Consider the following 16588-nt stretch of genomic DNA (forward strand, 5'->3'; position numbering starts at 1 on the left):
CTATATACACCATATACTCTATATACACCATATACTCTATACACTATATACTCTATATACACCATATACTCCTATATACACCATATACTCTATATACACCATATACTCTATACACTATATACTCTATACACTATATACACTATATACACTATATACTCTATATACACCATATACTCTATATACACCATATACTCTATATACACCATATACTCTATACACTATATACTCTATATACACCATATACTCTATATACACCATATACTCTATATACACCATATACTCTATACACTATATACTCTATACACTATATACACTATATACACTATATACTCTATATACACTATATACTCTATATACACCATATACTCTATATACACCATATACTCTATACACTATATACTCTATATACACCATATACTCTATATACACCATATACTCTATATACACCATATACTCTATACACTATATACTCTATACACTATATACACTATATACACTATATACACTATATACTCTATATACTCTATATACTCTATAACACCATATACTCTATATACACCATATACTCTATTACACTATATACTCTATATACACCATATACTCTATATACACCATATACTCTATATACACCATATACTCTATACACTATATACTCTATACACTATATACACTATATACACTATATACTCTATATACACTATATACTCTATATACACCATATACTCTATATACACCATATACTCTATATACACAATATACTCTATATACACCATATACTCTATATACTATATACTCTATACACTATATACTCTATATACTACCATATACTCTATATCCACCATATACTCTATACACTATATACTCTATATACACCATATACTCTATATACACCATATACTCTATACACTATATACTCTATACACTATATACTCTATATACTCTATATACCATATACTCTATATACTATATACTCTATACACTATATACACCATATACTCTATATACACCATATACTCTATACACTATATACTCTATACACTATATACTCTATATACTATATACTCTATATACACCATATACTCTATATACACTATATACTCTATATACTCTATATACTCTATATACTCTATATACTCTATATACTCTATATACTCTATATACACCATATACTCTATATACACCATATACGCTATATACTATATACTCTATATACACTATATACTCTATACACTATATACTCTATACACTATATACACCATATACTCTATATACACCATATACTCTATATACTCTATATACACCATATACTCTATATACACTATATACTCTATATACTATATACTCTATATACACCATATACTCTATATACTGATCCCGGCACCGCCAAAAAGTCACGTCTTCTCTACACAACAGACAACCCTGCTGTATATACTACCATATACTCTATATACACCATATACTCTATATACACCATATACTCTATACACTATATACTCTATACACTATATACTCTATATACACTATATACTCTATATACACCATATACTCTATATACACCATATACTCTATACACTATATACCTCTATATACTCTATATACTCTATACACTCTATACACTCTATATACTCTATATACTCTATATACTCTATATACTCTATATACTCTATATACACTATATACTCTATATACACCATATACTCTATATACACTATATACACCATATACACTATATACACCATATACTCTATATACACCATATACTCTATATACACCATATACTCTATATACACCATATACTCTATATACACCATATACTCTATACACTATATACTCTATACACTATATACTCTATACAACTATATACTCTATATACACTATATACTCTATATACTATATACTCTATATACACCATATACTCTATACACTATATACTCTATACACTATATACTCTATATACACCATATACTCTATATACACCATATACTCTATATACACCATATACTCTATATACACCATATACTCTATATACACTATATACTCTATATACTATATACTCTATATACACCATATACTCTATACACTATATACTCTATATACACTATATACTCTATATACACCATATACTCTATATACACCATATACTCTATATACACCATATACTCTATATACACCATATACTCTATATACACCATATACTCTATATACACCATATACTCTATATACACCATATACACTATATACACCATATACTCTATACACTATATACACCATATACTCTATACACTATATACACCATATACTCTATACACTATATACACCATATACTCTATACACTATATACACCATATACTCTATACACTATATACTCTATATACTCTATACACTATATACTCTATACACACCATATACCCTATATACACCATATACTCTATATACACCATATACTCTATACACTATATACTCTATACACTATATACACCATACACTATATACACCATATACTCTATACACTATAAACTCTATATACTATATACACCATATACACTATATACACCATATACTCTATATACTATATCACCATATACACTATATACACCATACACTATATACACCATATACTCTATACACTATATACTCTATATACTATATACACCATATACACTATATACACCATATACTCTATACACTATATACTCTATATACACCATATACTCTATATACTATATACACCATATACTCTATACACTATATACACCATATACTCTATACACTATATACACTATATACACCATATACTATATACACTATATACACCATATACACCATATACTCTATACACTATATACACCATATACTCTATACACTATATACACCATATACTCTATACACTATATACACCATATACTCTATACTCTATATACACCATATACTCTATATACACCATATACTCTATATACACCATATACTCTATATACACCATATACTCTATATACACCATATACTCTATACACTATATACACTATATACACCATATACTCTATATACACCATATACTCTATACACTATATACACCATATACTCTATATACACCATATACTCTATATACTCTATATACACCATATACACTATATACTCTATATACACCATATACTCTATATACACCATATACTCTATATACACCATATACACCATATACTCTATATACACCATATACTCTATATACACTATATACTCTATATACACCATATACTCTATATACTATATACACCATATACACTATATACACCATATACTCTATATACACCATATACTCTATATACACCATATACTCTATATACACCATATACTCTATATACACCATATACTCTATACACTATATACACTATATACACCATATACTCTATATACTATATACACCATATACTCTATACACTATATACACCATATACTCTATACACTATATACACTATATACACCATATACTCTATACACTATATACACCATATACTCTATACACTATATACACTATATACACCATATACTCTATACACTATATACTCTATATACACCATATACTCTATATACTATATACACCATATACTCTATACACACTATATACACCATATACACTATATACACCATATACACTATATACACCATATACTCTATACACTATATACACCATATACTCCATATACTCTATATACACCATATACTCTATATACACCATATACTCTATATACTATATACACCATATACTCTATATACTATATACACCATATACTCTATATACTATATACACCATATACTCTATATACACCATATACACCATATACTCTATACACTATATACACCATACACTATATACACCATATACTCTATACACTATATACACCATATACTCTATACACTATATACACCATATACACCATATACTCTATACACTATATACACCATATACTCTATACACTATATACACCATATACACCATATACTCTATACACTATATACACTATATACACCATATACTCTATACACTATATACACCATATACTCTATACACTATATACACCATATACACCATATACTCTATACACTATATACACTATATACACCATATACTCTATACACTATATACACCATATACTCTATATACACCATATACTCAATATACACCATATACTCAATATACACCATATACTCTATATACACCATATACTCTATATACTCTATACACTATATACACCATATACTCTATATACACCATATACTCTATATACACCATATACTCTATATACTCTATACACTATATACACCATATACTCTATATACACCATATACTCTATATACTCCATATACTCTATATACTCTATATACACCATATACTCTATATACACCATATACTCTATATACACCATATACTCTATATACACCATATACTCTATATACACCATATACTCTATACACTATATACTCTATACACTATATACTCTATATACACCATATACTCTATACACTATATACACCATATACTCTATATACACACCATACACTCTATATACACCATATACTCTATATACTCTATACACCATATACACTCTATACACCATATACTCTATATACACCATATACTTTATATACACTCTATACACTATATACACCATATACTCTATATACTATATACACCATATACTCTATACACTATATACACCATATACTCTATACACTATATACACCATATACTCTATACACTATATACACCATATACTCTATACACTATATACACCATATACTCTATACACTATATACACTATATACACCATATACTCTATACACTATATACTCTATATACACCATATACACCATATACTCTATACACACTATATACACCATATACACTATATACACCATATACACTATATACACCATATACTCTATACACTATATACACCATATACTCCATATACTCTATATACACCATATACTCTATATACACCATATACTCTATATACTATATACACCATATACTCTATATACTATATACACCATATACTCTATATACACCATATACACCATATACACCATATACACCATATACTCTATACACTATATACACCATATACTCTATACACTATATACACCATATACTCTATACACTATATACACCATATACTCTATACACTATATACACCATATACTATATACACCATATACACCATATACTCTATACACTATATACACCATATACTCTATACACTATATACACCATATACACCATATACTCTATACACTATATACACCATATACACCATATACTCTATACACTATATACACTATATACACCATATACTCTATACACTATATACACCATATACTCTATATACACCATATACTCTATATACACCATATACTCTATATACTCTATACACTATATACACCATATACACTATATACACCATATACTCTATATACACCATATACTCTATATACACCATATACTCTATATACACCATATACTCTATATACACCATATACTCTATATACACCATATACTCTATATACACCATATACTCTATATACACCATATACTCTATATACACCATATACTCTATATACACCATATACTCTATACACTATATACTCTATACACTATATACTCTATATACACCATATACTCTATACACCATATACACCATATACTCTATATACACACCATACACTCTATATACACCATATACTCTATATACTCTATACACCATATACACTCTATACACCATATACTCTATATACACCATATACTTTATATACACTCTATACACACCATATACACTCTACACACACCATATACCCTCTATACACACCATATACACTCTATACACACACCATATACCCTATACTCTATACGTATAAAGGCCTAATTCATTAGCCTGCATTTGTGGGAGGGGGCAGGGTTTCCCTATAAGATCCCGCAGCGTTACCTGTCTCTGACAACGCGAATTCATCACGTCCCCGTCAGCAGGGGGGGGGTTAATTATATGCCGGCACGTTCTCTGGCTGCTTCGCTCTCCATATTATGGTAGGGGTTAATTACATGGCAGCATGTTCACTAGCTGCTCCGTTCTGCATATTACGGTAGGGGTTAATTACATGCCAGCACGTTCTTTAGCTGCTCTGCATATTACGGTAGGGTTAATTATATGCCGGCACACTCTGGCTGTTCCGCTCTGCATATTACAGTAAGGGTTAATTATATGCCGGCACGCTCTGGCTGTTCTGCTCTGCATATTACAGTAAGGGTTAATTATATGGCGGCACGCTCTGGCTGTTCCGCTCTGCATATTACAGTAAGGGTTAGTTATATGCCGGCACGCTCTGGCTGTTCTGCTCTGCATATTACAGTAAGGGTTAATTATATGGCGGCACGCTCTGGCTGTTCCGCTCTGCATATTACAGTAAGGGTTAATTATATGCCGGCACGCTCTGGCTGTTCTGCTCTGCATATTACAGTAAGGGTTAATTATATGGCGGCACGCTCTGGCTGTTCTGCTCTGCATATTACAGTAGGGGTTAATTATATGGCGGCACGCTCTGGCTGTTCTGCTCTGCATATTACAGTAGGGGTTAATTATATGGCGGCACGCTCTGGCTGTTCTGCTCTGCATATTACAGTAGGGGTTAATTATATGGCGGCACGCTCTGGCTGTTCTGCTCTGCATATTACAGTAGGGGTTAATTATATGGCGGCACGCTCTGGCTGTTCCGCTCTGCATATTACAGTAATGGTTAATTATATGCCGGCACGCTCTGGCTGTTCTGCTCTGCATATTACAGTAGGGGTTAATTATATGCCGGCACGCTCTGGCTGTTCTGCTCTGCATATTACAGTAGGGGTTAATTATATGCCGGCACGCTCTGGCTGTTCTGCTCTGCATATTACAGTAAGGGTTAATTATATGGCGGCACGCTCTGGCTGTTCTGCTCTGCATATTACAGTAAGGGTTAGTTATATGCCGGCACGCTCTGGCTGTTCTGCTCTGCATATTACAGTAAGGGTTAATTATATTCCAGCACGCTCTCTGGCCGCTCTGCATATTACAGTAAGGGTTAATTATATGCCGGCACGCTCTGGCTGTTCCGCTCTGCATATTACAGTAGGGGTTAATTATATGCCGGCACGCTCTGGCTGTTCTGCTCTGCATATTACAGTAAGGGTTAATTATATTCCAGCACGCTCTCTGGCCGCTCTGCATATTACAGTAGGAGTTAATTATATGGCGGCACACTCTGGCTGTTCCGCTCTGCATATTACAGTAAGGGTTAATTATATGCCAGCACGCTCTCTGGCCGCTCTGCATATTACAGTAAGGGTTAATTATATGCCGGCACGCTCTGGCTGTTCCGCTCTGCATATTACAGTAAGGGTTAATTATATGGCGGCACGCTCTGGCTGTTCTGCTCTGCATATTACAGTAAGGGTTAATTATATGCCGGCACGCTCTGGCTGTTCCGCTCTGCATATTACAGTAAGGGTTAATTATATGGCGGCACGCTCTGGCTGTTCTGCTCTGCATATTACAGTAAGGGTTAATTATATGGCGGCACGCTCTGGCTGTTCCGCTCTGCATATTACAGTAGGGGTTAATTATATGCCGGCACGCTCTGGCTGTTCTGCTCTGCATATTACAGTAAGGGTTAATGATATGGCGGCACGCTCTGGCTGTTCCGCTCTGCATATTACGGTAGGGGTTAATTATATGGCGGCACACTCTGGCTGTTCCGCTCTGCATATTACAGTAAGGGTTAATTATATGCCGCCACGCTCTGGCTGTTCTGCTCTGCATATTACAGTAAGGGTTAATTATATGGCGGCACGCTCTGGCTGTTCCGCTCTGCATATTACAGTAAGGGTTAATTATATGGCGGCACGCTCTGGCTGTTCCGCTCTGCATATTACAGTAAGGGTTAATTATATGGCGGCACGCTCTGGCTGTTCTGCTCTGCATATTACAGTAGGGGTTAATTATATGCCGGCACACTCTGGCTGTTCCGCTCTGCATATTACAGTAGGGGTTAATTATATGCCGGCACGCTCTGGCTGTTCTGCTCTGCATATTACAGTAGGAGTTAATTATATGCCGGCACGCTTTCTGGCTGCTCCGCTCTGCATATTACAGTAAGGGTTAATTATATGGCGGCACGCTCTGGCTGTTCCGCTCTGCATATTACAGTAAGGGTTAATTATATGGCGGCACGCTTTGGCTGTTCCGCTCTGCATATTACAGTAGGGGTTAATTATATGCCGGCACGCTCTGGCTGTTCCGCTCTGCATATTACAGTAGGGGTTAATTATATGCCGCCACGCTCTGGCTGTTCTGCTCTGCATATTACAGTAGGAGTTAATTATATGCCGGCACGCTTTCTGGCTGCTCCGCTCTGCATATTACAGTAGGGGTTAATTATATGGCGGCACGCTCTGGCTGTTCCGCTCTGCATATTACAGTAGGGGTTAATTATATGGCGGCACGCTCTGGCTGTTCTGCTCTGCATATTACAGTAAGGGTTAATTATATGGCGGCACGCTCTGGCTGTTCCGCTCTGCATATTACAGTAAGGGTTAATTATATGGCGGCACGCTCTGGCTGTTCTGCTCTGCATATTACAGTAGGGGTTAATTATATGCCGGCACACTCTGGCTGTTCCGCTCTGCATATTACAGTAGGGGTTAATTATATGCCGGCACGCTCTGGCTGTTCTGCTCTGCATATTACAGTAGGAGTTAATTATATGCCGGCACGCTTTCTGGCTGCTCCGCTCTGCATATTACAGTAAGGGTTAATTATATGGCGGCACGCTCTGGCTGTTCCGCTCTGCATATTACAGTAAGGGTTAATTATATGGCGGCACGCTTTGGCTGTTCCGCTCTGCATATTACAGTAGGGGTTAATTATATGCCGGCACGCTCTGGCTGTTCCGCTCTGCATATTACAGTAGGGGTTAATTATATGCCGCCACGCTCTGGCTGTTCTGCTCTGCATATTACAGTAGGAGTTAATTATATGCCGGCACGCTTTCTGGCTGCTCCGCTCTGCATATTACAGTAGGGGTTAATTATATGGCGGCACGCTCTGGCTGTTCCGCTCTGCATATTACAGTAGGGGTTAATTATATGCCGGCACGCTCTGGCTGTTCTGCTCTGCATATTACAGTAAGGGTTAATTATATGCCAGCACGCTCTGGCTGTTCCGCTCTGCATATTACAGTAGGGGTTAATTATATGCCGCCACGCTCTGGCTGTTCTGCTCTGCATATTACAGTAGGAGTTAATTATATGCCGGCACGCTCTGGCTGTTCCGCTCTGCATATTACAGTAGGGGTTAATTATATGCCGCCACGCTCTGGCTGTTCTGCTCTGCATATTACAGTAGGAGTTAATTATATGCCGGCACGCTTTCTGGCTGCTCCGCTCTGCACATTACAGTTAGGAGTTAATTATATGGAAGCACGCTCTCTGGCCGCTCTGCATATTACAGTTAGGGGTTAATTATATGGCAGCACGCTCTCTGGCCGCTCTGCATATTACAGTTAGGAGTTAATTATATGGCGGCACGCTCTCTGGCTGCTTCGCTCTCCATATTATGGTAGGGGTTAATTACATGGCAGCATGTTCACTGGCTGCTCCGTTCTGCATATTACGGTAGGGGTTAATTACATGCCAGCACATTCTCTGGCTGCTTCGCTCTGCATATTACGGTAGGGGTTAATTACATGCCAGCACGTTCTTTAGCTGCTCTGCATATTACGGTAGGGGTTAATTATATGGCGGCACGCTCTGGCTGTTCCGCTCTGCATATTACAGTAGGGGTTAATTATATGCCGGCACACTCTGGCTGTTCCGCTCTGCATATTACAGTAGGGGTTAATTATATGCCGGCACGCTCTGGCTGTTCCGCTCTGCATATTACAGTAGGGGTTAATTATATGCCGGCACGCTTTCTGGCTGCTCTGCTCTGCACATTACAGTTAGGGGTTAATTATATGCCAGCACGCTCTCTGGCCGCTCTGCATATTACAGTTAGGAGTTAATTATATGGCAGCACGCTTTCTGGCTGCTCCGCTCTGCATATTACAGTAGGGGTTAATTATATGCCGGCACGCTTTCTGGCTGCTCCGCTCTGCATATTACAGTTAGGAGTTAATTATATGGCGGCACGCTTTCTGGCTGCTCCGCTCTGCACATTACAGTTAGGGGTTAATTATATTCCAGCACGCTCTCTGGCCGCTCTGCATATTACAGTTAGGAGTTAATTATATGGCGGCACGCTTTCTGGCTGCTCCGCTATACATGTTGCAGGGGCTTTGTTACATATATGCAGTGCATACATGGCTACGTTATAAAAGTTTTGTGATATATATGTTCTCCCTACACAAATATATATATATATATAAATAGAAATAAAAAAGGGGCTGGATTTTCTTCTAGGCATCAGGTGATCGAGAACATCATACACGTACTTATTATTCATGCCAGGGTGTTTAGGTAGGTTCAGCTTTAGCGTTCTTTACGTATTGGTGTGTTTCATGTCTAGCACCCTTCTGCTTCCCATGTACAGATATAAATTAAAATAAAAAAATGGTGTTAAGATAAATGTGTGTGTATATATATATATGCATAGGCTTGTGTATGTGTGTATATATGCACAGGTGTGTGTAGATAGTTTTGATAGATATTTCACTATGGCTTCTCCACCACGGTTCTCAGGTCATGTGGGCATTGACACGTAATTCAGTTGTTGTCTGATTGGGGCCTCGTGTTTAGTTCGTTGATTTGGCACGGGAAAGTTGGTTATGTTTCATTGACCCGACACGTCTTGGGCGTTACGTACGGTCACGCAAGATAATATTTTTTTTCGAGGGTTAGTCGGGTACAGTTTGACCACGGCATAAATCATCTCGCACGCATTTACGGTTTATATTCAATTTTGGTACGGTTTTCTACTCTTAATTATGTGAAGTTTAGATGTATTTTTTTATTTTTTTTTAAGGTACTACGGTCCCTGTTTAGGCTTTTTGACCGATCCTCCATGTTGTGACTAACACTTCGTCAGCAAGGTTGGTCAATGGTAGTTGGGGGGCCACTCAGGGGTATGTTTATATATTGTGCTCACAGGATATATACTGTACACACGTTCGTAGGATTTACACTGTACACACGCTTGCAGGATTTATACTGTACATACACTCATAGGATTTATACTGTACATACGCTTGTAGGATTTATACTGTACATACACTCGTAGGATTTATACAGTATACACGCTCGCAGGATTTATACTGTACTCACACTCGCAGGATTTATACTGTACATACGCTCATAGGATTTATACTGTACATATGCTCGTAGGATTTATACTGTACACACGCTTGTAGGATTTATACTGTACACAAGCTCGTAGGATTTAAACTGTACACACGCATGTAGGATTTATACTGTATACACGCATGTAGGATTTATACTGTACATACGCTCGTAGGATTTATACTGTACACACGCTTGTAGGATTTATACTGTACACACGCTCATAGGATTTATACTGTACACACGCTTGTAGGATTTATACTGTACACACGCTCATAGGATTTAAACTGTACACACGCATGTAGGATTTATACTGTACATACGCTCGTAGGATTTATACAGTATACGCGTTCGCAGGATTTATACAGTATACACGCTCGCAGAATTTATACTGTACATACACTTGTAGGATTTATACTGTACTCACACTCGCAGGATTTATACTGTACATACGCTCGTAGGATTTTAAAGTAAACGCTCGTAGGATTTTACAGTATATGCTTGGTTTATGCCGATACTATTAGTCATGTTGGTTGAAGCTTTTAATTCGGTTAGACCAGTCATGTCTACAGGTCAGTCCAGATAAAACCTGACACGACTTCAGGTTGGCGACAACATCTTTGTATACGTTGTGTTTATTCAGCAGTTGGGTTATGCTACAGGGATAGTTTATAGTTCCATTGTTAATTGCTTCATCTATAGGTCTATCGTGGTTACAATCTGTTTTGGTTCAGGTTGACGATCATACTTTTAGTTACATATTTGGTTGAATCTTTAATTTATTTTTCAGCCTGTCACGTCTACAGGTCGGTTCAGTTACAACCTGACACGACTTCAGGTTGGCGGCAACGTCATTATGTGTCCATGAGCATTTGGGTTGTGCGTAAAGAGACATAGTTGGTTCTGGGTGGTTGGTTTTGTTTGTCTCGGCTTAGGTTGACTCGTCACGTTTCCTGTATAAGTGGTTTCATTGCCGGTCACATCCACAGGTTGGTTACAGTGATACCAATTAAAACCTATATCAAAAATACTATAAAATGAATACAGAGTCAAAGGTCTCAGTATGAGGAGACTCTACTTAGGGACATTCCCCTACAATTCCCCCTTTTGACACCCGACGCGTTTCCCCGTAGATTAAATATGTCCACGGTTCATCAGGGGTTACTATTTTAGCCCAGAATATACGGTGGAAGAGTTTAGACAATAACTTTTTAGAGGTTTGTGAGGCATCTTAATGACAACCCCCTGGACTTAAAATTTACATTGCAGATCCATAGGGATGAACTACCATTTCTGGATGTTCACATTAGGAGAGGCAATTTCGGTTTTCTTCAGACCTCTACATATAGAAAATCTACAGCGACGAACAGTTTGCTCCGTTGGGAGAGCTATCATCCACATCCTTTGAAGAGAGGTATCCAAATGGGGCAATATTTGTGAATTCGTCGCAACTGTTCATGGCTGGATTCATTTAGGTCTCAAGCAAAAGACCTACGTGACAGATTTCTACAGAGAGGTTACCCTATCCAAACACTATCCTCAGCCTATAAAAGAGCTTTATCTACAGAGAGACGGGATCTCTTGACCCCTAGAATAAAGGAGGAGGGAGATAGTCAAATACGACTGATTGGTACGTTTGACAACCAGGTGGATAGAGTACAGTCGATTCTGAGGAGGCATTGGCCTATTTTACTACATGATGAGGATATAAGTGATGTGCTACCCACATTCCCTTCCATTACTTTCAGGAAGGGTAGATCATTGAGAGACAGGCTAGTACGCAGTCAATTCCAAGGGGTAAAAAGAGAAGGTACTTGGCTTGAGAGCCGTCCCCTTGGAACATTTTGCTGCGGAAGATGTAAGGCATGTGCATCTGTGTCACAAACTAAAACTTTCACCAGTGTAGTAATTAACAAAATCTCTCAGATTCGTGATTTTGCGAACTGCGAGATAGAAGGGGTAGTTTATTTGTGTACATGTACATGCCCAAAACAGTATGTAGGTAAGACCAGGAGAGCCTTTAAGAAACGTGTGTGGGAGCATATATGTGACATTGGGAACCAAAGAGATACTCCTCTTGCACAACATGTTTCTGAGGAACATGGAGGCAATTTAGGGGATATTTCTTTCTGTGTTGTGGAAGTTGTTCGCAGACCCCCGAGAAAAGGAAAATGGGATAGAAGGATATTACAAAAGGAAGCCGAGTGGATCCACAGGTTAAAGTCAGTAACACCACAGGGACTTAATGAGCGACTATCGTTTAGTTGCTTCATTTATGTTTACAGCATCCACGTTTTTCTATCCTGTCCATTTAGTATTAAAGGCCATGATTTGAGGGATACCTAGAGTACCCTTATATGGCACTATAACGTTGTAAAGACCTTATTCTCCGTAGTATGCGAGTAAGCGATATTATCGACTCAAATGAGTCAAAATGGAGTATAGAATATTAAATATTGATACTTTTTGGGGGTGGGTAATTAACTGTGGTTACACCCTAATATATCGTTGTTTTATATCAGTACCTATTTGTTGGTTGGTGTTAGTGAAAGAATAAATAGGCCATAGTGCTCTTTCTATATGGCTATGTGTATCAGTACATGTATTAATGTTCTTTTAATGTTTCTATTGTTATCATCAATGGCCCCTGTATCTCTGAAATTATTACCTCCATGTTTAATTAAACATTTCATTTGAACTTATTATCTCTCTGTACATATATGGATGTTTTGAAAACATTAATATATTACATCATTAATTTGATACAAAGTAGTGAAATGCTAAATAACTAGTTCTAGAACGCAGCATGTTGATTTGACACGCAATTATAGGGAGGTATGGAACGCATGAGGCTTCCCTTGGTCCCTAAACCAGAAATGAAGGTAGGATCGAGGTTGAGATGTGGAACGCGCCAGGCAAGGTAGTGACACGCACACATGATACACAGCCAGAAGTGACGCAGTTGGTGTCACGGCTATGAGGCGTATATAAGGAGTAGCCGGACTTCACATAGATGTCGCCAGCCTGAATCGGAGTCTGGTATGGTCATCATCTGTGCCCGGATTATGGTGGAGGGGAGAACCATTCTCAATATAGATCGATGTTGTTATTTTTCTCTAGTATTGTGTTTTATGATAGCGCTTTTTGTTATCTAGACAGGATAGACATTCGGCAGTAAGGGAGACTTATGTGTGTGGACTTATTGTGGTCAGGGATTTGTTAAGGTAAGAGTTGGGTTTTCTGATTTCTCTTGGATGTTTAGTCCTAATATATTTTAGTATCAGTATTGATTGTGCTGGTTTTGTTCTATCATTTCTGTTGTTATCAGGACCAGATAATGGTCCCTCTGGCTTTTAGTATTATTGTGAGAATCACTAGTGGCTGTATAGACTGAAAGTTTATATCCAAGGTAATAACACTACAGGGTATGAGTGTATAGTCTTATTGATTGATCTGCTGCTAGTCTGGTCTCATCATTATTACAATTACTATCTGGATATACACATGGAGGTAAAATGAACTTATTGATATACTAATTGAGGAATTTGTTGTTCTAAGCGATTTTTAGCCCATTCATTCTATCATATTTTATTTAGTTCTTATTTCATTCTAGCTAAATAGGGGCCATTGTTGAGATATTAGACCTGTGTTGTTGTTAGTCCATGTTATTTAGCGTGGGCAAAGTTTGATGTAATCTAGGCTGTCATCCAGGTATTTATTATATCTATTCTATTGGTAATTAATGGTGGTCTCTTGCTTTGCATCAATGTGCTTTAATGTTTGCTATAAATCTATGTGGCCCTTTTTCTTCTTTTTTCACTTCATTTTAGTATGTCTGTTACGCTTTATATGTTGATAACTGTAGGTCTCCTCCTTGTTGTTGTCTCCTGCTTTTGCATTTTAGGATTTACAACTATCCTTGGAGGTGATATCAAGCATCTAGGGCTCACTGGATGTCAACACTTCACTGGAGACCCCCCACAAAGAAGAAACCCACAGATTTCACACCGTGTATTCAATAACCTTGTGATATTTGTCTGTTCCTTGTATATCATACATAGAATGGAATAAGTTATTGTCTAAACTCTTCCACCGTATATTCTGGGCTAAAATAGTAACCCCTGATGAACCGTGGACATATTTAATCTACGGGGAAACGCGTCGGGTGTCAAAAGGGGGAATTGTAGGGGAATGTCCCTAAGTAGAGTCTCCTCATACTGAGACCTTTGACTCTGTATTCATTTTATAGTATTTTTGATAACGTTTTTAATTGGTTTCAATAAAGGTTGTAAAATTTTAGCTTTATTCTTGGTTGGTTTTTGATAATAATGAGCTAAATTGGATTTGTGGTCCGTATTTCAGTGATTGATTGGTTATAGTGATAACCTCACACAGATTTAGGTTGGCGACATTTGTGTATACACGTTGTTAGCACTTGGAGTTGTGCATAGGGTTGTTCTCGGAGACTTTTCACGTCTACAGCTCATTGTGAGCTTCCAACATGCAGCCGGTACACCATATTGTACATTAGAGACCCAGAGGATGTCTCACGCGCCATTTTTATTCCTATTTTGCATTCATCAGGTTTTGTAAGTCTTCTTTGCATCTAGCATAATGCTCTCTAAGTGTATCGGTCAGGTATCCAGCATAATATCACGTTGTCTTGCTCTGACAGGGCGTCATTGTTTGCGTCCCATGCCATGGAATGTGCCCTGGAGTCTGCACGAAGAGGGAGGTTCACAAGCTCTCTAGCCGTCCGCCCTGGCAGCTGGCTTAGTTAGTTGGTTAGCTGGCGCTTTAGGTGATTCCCCATTAGGATATCAGGATAGCTTAACATCAGAAGCCGCGCTGTTCTTGAGTTGTCGGGGTTTCCTAAGGTTTAGGGGAATTACGTGTAGGTGCAGGACCGTAGTTACATTCATTTGGTTAGGATGCATGGAAATTATATAGCAGATGAAGGTCCTTGTCCGGTCCGGTTGTCATCATACGGCGTGATGCTCAGCTCCAGTTGGCAATCTTTGTTTCCGCACGTTTAAGATCCAACAGGATTGGCCGGTGCTATTGTTTAGGGGGCGGTACTCACTACTACGTTGTTTGTCAAACATGTACGTATTCTTGTCAAATCCTTTTGTAGTGATCCGTCCATTATATCCAGTCATTCCCTTAGCATTGGGGCTTCTGCACGGACGTCACATCATGGTGGCCAGTATACGTGGTTAGGAAATAGGGGTG

General features: G+C 37.5%; 1 protein-coding gene across 1 annotated transcript in view; it reads right to left on the bottom strand.

Annotated features, from left to right (window-relative positions):
* The window catches only part of LOC130343177 (otogelin-like), a 117316-nt gene that overhangs the window by 24705 nt on the left and 76023 nt on the right, over positions 1-16588 (bottom strand). The gene's annotated exons all lie outside the window — the stretch shown is intronic.

The sequence above is a fragment of the Hyla sarda genome, unplaced genomic scaffold, assembly GCF_029499605.1.
Source record: "Hyla sarda isolate aHylSar1 unplaced genomic scaffold, aHylSar1.hap1 scaffold_674, whole genome shotgun sequence".
In the NCBI taxonomy this organism is placed as follows: domain Eukaryota; kingdom Metazoa; phylum Chordata; class Amphibia; order Anura; family Hylidae; genus Hyla; species Hyla sarda.